Genomic DNA, 5,933 nt, shown 5'->3' on the forward strand with positions numbered 1-5,933 from the left:
AATCTTTTTACTGCAAAGCTTTCAGCTTTCCAGCTTCTTCTTTTCAGCCAGTATGCTAGAAATCAAAGGCCAAAGCCCTGATGCGAACTTGTGAATTTCAGTGCAATGAGCCAGTGAGTGTGACTAGCCCCGTTCATGGCTGCATAAGCACTGTTTAAGGAAAGAGGTTGTATTTGCTATACTCGTGAGGACTATGAGGTGGAGATCTGGTGTCAGCATCAAAAGAGATGCTGAAAGATTAGAAAAGCTTCAAAAGAAGTATTCAAAGTCTGGGACATTGCTTCAAATTGGATAGAATCTCAGATTTATTTATTTAAAATGTGAGAGATGTCTTGATCACATTTACATGGGAAGAAGTCAGATCTCTGCTGAATGTCTTAACTGGGATGCATGTTTGTGGCTAAGCAATCCTTCAAAGAGTGAGAATGAGAGAAGCTAACTGGGAAACTTTTTTCTTGTTACGAGTGGTTGTTTTGCATGAGGAGGTGCTGATCTGTTATGATCCCAGTAGGAAAGGCACTCAGACTGTGTAAGGTATCATTTAAAATATGATGTATTAGAGCTAACACTGTAAAGAAAATAGTATAGATAATCTTACATCCTTGACATGCGGGGAACCCCAAGTGGTGTAGCATGGAATGGGCCTCTGATCCACACACAGCACACCATGCAGACTCCATCTGTGGAGTAGATTCTCCCATTTTGGCCATTACAGCTATTACAGGATTACAAGAAAACAACTCTATTCATCATTTCTACTGTCAGACAGAAAGGATGTTTGCATGAGAATTTCTTGCCTCGCTTTTAGACAAAGGCAAGGCCACAGAGGTGGTCTAATCTCCGGTGTGGACAGAGAGCTGCCTGCAGTCTCTTCTGTTACAACAAGCTGACTGAGGTTGTCCTGCGAGCAAGGATTTATGCAGCAAACAGGCCTGAATGTCCCACAGTGTGGGCAGCACAGCACAGGCCTGTGCACACTCAGGTTAACTGTTACGTGGGGCATCAACTCGATGTACAGTGACTGTCTTCCAGTCAGGATCACTACAATAGCAAAGATGAACAGTGTAAGAACCCCTGCTGCTGCTTGCCTTGGTGATGGTGTGTTTGTTGTCTTGACTATAAAAGAGATTCTGATGCATGAAATACAACCTCATGGTGCCAGAGAGGATGCATAGCTTGTAAATGCAAGTTTCAGTATGGTGTAATATCTAAGAAGAATTCCCTGAATCATTGTTCTAGACCACATGTTTGGAATGACTGGCAATGGGCACTGGATGCTGTAGAAAACTACATAAGCAAAGCAGGCAGCCTGATATGATGCATGGGGGTAAAACAGGTGTCATGCAACCAAGTTGAAAGAATAAACATTGAAAAAGATGCAGTAAAAATCTCTTTCTGTGGTAGTGAAACTGAAAGCTGTAGGGGATGTAGCAGTTAGAGATATCTGTGATGTAAAACAAGCTGCCACAGAGAAGGTTTTAAAATGACATAGGGCAAGCTAGAATTATTGGTTAGTCCTCATTAGAGAAGAAGGAGGATCATGGGAAACAGGATAGTGAGATTTAATGGACTGTCATTTAAACAAAACAAAGACGTTAACCAAAAATTTGGAGTGGATCATTGGCAAGTTACTGCCCATGTCAGTGCATACAAGACAACGATGCAATACCACACAGAACTTGAAACTCTTAAGAGCATCTAGTATCTTGGGAGAAAACTGAGGGAAGCTGGAAGGTGATTTTTTTTTTTTTTAATCCAGCTCTGTGGGAAAGGAAAGGCAGGAAATACTGCCAGCAAACTGCTGAGTCCATAAACTGAAGATTCTGGTTTACTGATCAAAACTCTGCATTCCCAGGTGAGATTAGGCTGTATGAAAGGAACAACTTGCGTCTTACAGGCAGACAGGTTAACTTTCACAGTTATGCTCTAGCTGGAATAGCCTGGGGATAGTAAACTAAAAATGCAATAAGGCAAATGCTGTAATGGGGAAAGAAAACAAAAATAAAATTAAATGTTGAATTAATTGATCCAGTGTTACACCAAACAGGAAAGATGTTAATCGCTCTTTACGGATACCTAACATGAGACAATAAGCAACTGAAACCAGAAATGCTAACTGATAAGAAATTTGGTGTAGTTGGCATTACTCTGTAACTTATACTAGTCAGGGTTATTGTACAGCAAGTAAGGCTTGGCAAACAACTTGACTTAAACCTTTGAGGTTACACATTGAGTTAGAGATGATCAGACAGCCATTACAGACCTGAAAAGCCATTTGATTTAATGCAATGCTTTAACTATTAAACAGAAAGTTATACAGCAGCAAATAAATCACGTGAATTAAGAATTGATTGGCATATCAAGTAAGAGCCAATTGTTGGATTTGGGCACTTCTACTTAGGTCCTAGGGGGACAGTTCTCCAGCCAGTGTTGTGTGACACTTCATTGATGGTTTGGAAGCAAATGTAAGATCCCTGCTGATAAAATCTGCAGATGGTGTAAAAAATGAGTACTGCAAAAACCAGTCATAAAGATAGGAAAACAATGGAGAAGAGTGTGTAGCAGAGTAAGGCTATTCAAATAGATTTTGTCTTAAAGCAGTCAAGTGCAAACTTACATGCTTGGAGAAAATGAAGGCCTGTCACTCCTCCAAAGAGGACTGTATAAAAAAAAATTTTAAAAAAGGTAAGTCTGGAAGGAAAATGACTGTACTAATGTGCAAGGAGCTTAATTTGACCAGGACCTGCTATTTTAGACACTAAAATACAGAGCTATCCCAGCCCTGTAAAGTTTACAGTTTAAGATTAAGACATGATAATGACAGATCTATACAGGTAGACAATCTGGGGGAAACAGATGCTGTTGATATGTGAGACAGCAACAAGGCCCCTGCTGGCATAGCCCTTTTTTTTAAGGCTTGAAGGGAACAGAGATTAAAAAAAAAAAAAAACATGTACAAGAGGTTCACAAAACTTACCTGAAGATTGGAAGAAATACTTTACAATGAGAAATGCAGAACTCCTGTAGTGATAAAACAAGGGGTAATGTCTTTGAACTGGTTTTAATGTTTTAAACTAAAAGAGGGTAGATTCATTCTACATATAAGAAAAATTTTTGATGATGAGGGGGGTGAAACACTGGCACATGATGCCCCATCCCTGGGAACATTCCAGGTCAGGTTGGATGGCGCTCTGACCAATCTGATCTAGTGGAAGATGTCTCTGCTCATGGCAGGAGGGTTGGACTAGATGACCTTTGAAGGTCCCTTCCAACCCAAACATCCTGTAGTTCTATGAACTCTAATTACTTAGAAGATTGTGAGGTAATCTGATTAGAGTGTACAAGTACATTTTGCTGGATACTGAAGAGGTTTTTAATTGTCTAGGGGTAAGGCACAAGAACAGCAACACCAAAACTAACAGCTTTAAACCACAACAGATAATTCCAACTGAAAATAAATATAAGCTTTTAGTGATTAAAGTGATTAGCTAGTGAAATTACAGAGTGGTAGCTTTTCCAGTATGTAACAATTTACTTGGTTTGTGTAACAGAGATCATTGGAGGCCCATGTGAAATTACTTGTCATATGTAAGTGAGTAGAATTAATGGTCCTTCATGGCCTTAAATTTCATGACTGTGAATATATAGTGGATGAAAGTTGCAAAAGAGAAATCCATCAAAGGCTATTAAGCACAAAGCCAACACCTCTGTCACAGTAGGTCTCTGAATCACAAATCATTATGAGCTAGGAGAGCATTCAGGGAGGTATCAACCGTATGTCTACCCTATTTTTATGATCTTTTCTAGGCATTCAGTGTTGGCCGCTGTCAGGAACAGGGTAAATGAGTCAGGTGTATTTATGATTTGACTGTACCACCATTTTTTTGTCATTAGCTGCAAAAAAGGACTAGAACTTTCTCAAGGACACACTTTAGTTCAGCCAGAAATTATAAACTGTGTGAGGATCACGATACAGAATTCATGGACTACAATGGGGTCATGTATTGGCCAGGAAGACAAATGACCATAATTGTAATCTTTCACCTTGTAAAACTGGGAAAATGCATATCCTTGTTAGGTGTCTGCTGTGCCTTCAACTGTGCTCACCCTGTATGCACCAGGTGTGTGCACTTTTGCGTGTACTTCACTTCCTTTGGGTTCCATGTCCTTGGATATTTTTCTTCCTTGTCTTCAGCTGTGGTATGAGTAACTTGCTCCATTGGATGTCCTAGACAGGCTTGCTTATCCTATTGCAAGAGTATTTGCTGATCCCAGAGAAAAATGTACAGTATATGTTACAAACACAGGAAGCTTTTGTCCCAGCTGTGTTGTTAATGTCTAGAAACAGGTGAAATAGATTCACCATCTTCTCACCTATGAAGGAGCTGCCACTCTATCCTTAACTAAAAGGTATATTTTTTTCAAAACATAAAAATACAGATGTTGTGAACTCAGATATTGTATCTGATCATGGTGTCCATCAGTCTTCTCTGAGGCTGGAATATCAGTGATGTGACTCTCCCATGTGAGGGGCGTGTGCAGCCTATCTCATCTGGGCAACCTGCATGGGGTGGCTTCCCCCTCTCCTCCCTTGGCAGTCCTCACAGTTCAGTTGTGTCTGTGCAGTCCCTAGGATGGCTGTGCTTATCTCAGTCACAGCAGACATGATGCTGAATTTTCTCACTCCAAAGTGGTGCACAGCCAATTGCTTGCACTCTGGAGAGTGCAAGCCAATCACTTGCAGATGGTCCTGGCTGTTCCACAGAGGAGTTTTGGAGTTGCTGTTAGTCCGATCAGATGACCAGATACAGAGCATGATATAATCTCATCAACAGGTGCACATTTCCCCAGCAAAAGCAAGGTATTCTTGCTCAGCAGACTCCTTCATTCTTCAGTCCAGCATGAAGACTTCTTTTCTGAGGAACTTGCTCTCTTCTATTTGGCCTTAAGCATTATCTTGTCACACATCCATCATGAAACATACTTTACAGTACTGCAAAACATGTGCAGGCTGCTCGCTCCCTCTCTTGCTAGGAGTCCTAGCCTGAACCGCTACACAAGGTGCTTTCTTGCAACACTATCTCAGGGCTTGCCCCTAATGAGTCATGTACCTTACCCAAGATAGTCACCCTCTCTTGCATTCCTCTTTCAGATTCTCTTACCTGGATGTACCTAGCACTTAGGTTATCTTCTCAACATGCACGCTAAACCATTTCTTTCCAGATTATAGGTAACACAAAACCTCATTTTCCATTTACAACAGTGTTTTCCTAGTGCAAACAGCTGTAGCGAAAAGCTTGAAAATGTGACACACATGAAAAATGCAGACTGAAAAAGCTGAAGGCACATAAATATATAGCCCCCGTTTAAAAATACCCAGTGAGACATAAATCCACCTCATAATCTTTACAAGATTTTATTTCAGCTTTTAGACTTACAGCCTTTTTGAACACTTGGAGTTGGCAGAATCACTCATCTGATACTGCTTCTAAACTGAGTTGTTTCCTTTCACCCCTTTCTCACAGCTCCTTGGAGCATCACTTGAAAATTATTCATTTTCAGTGTTCATCCTATACCAACTCCCCTCCTCATCCCTCATTGTTTGCAGTGCTTCTTCAACTTAAGTCAGGCTCTCCTCAGTCCTTCTTCAAATTGTTCTTTGAAAGTGTACTTCATAAATGTCTTCCACTGGATGTTCACGAAAAAAATTTTCCTTTTCTTTTCCCATTGCAGTTGGCAGAGTACAACAGACGCAGTCCAAAACTGGACTGGTTTGGGTCCACCAGTGCCGGTATCCTCATCCTCCCAGGAGTTACTAGCTCCTTAGGAGAAGGGTGTGCAAAAGCGCGTGCAAATACAGGATAACAACTCTCGGTGCCGGCCAGTTTTGAATGTGAAATATCACGCACGCTTCAAAGCTTTTCTCCCCCCAC

Source organism: Haliaeetus leucocephalus, unplaced genomic scaffold, assembly GCF_000737465.1.
Source record: "Haliaeetus leucocephalus isolate CR32 unplaced genomic scaffold, Haliaeetus_leucocephalus-4.0 Scaffold0, whole genome shotgun sequence".
In the NCBI taxonomy this organism is placed as follows: Eukaryota; Metazoa; Chordata; class Aves; order Accipitriformes; family Accipitridae; genus Haliaeetus; species Haliaeetus leucocephalus.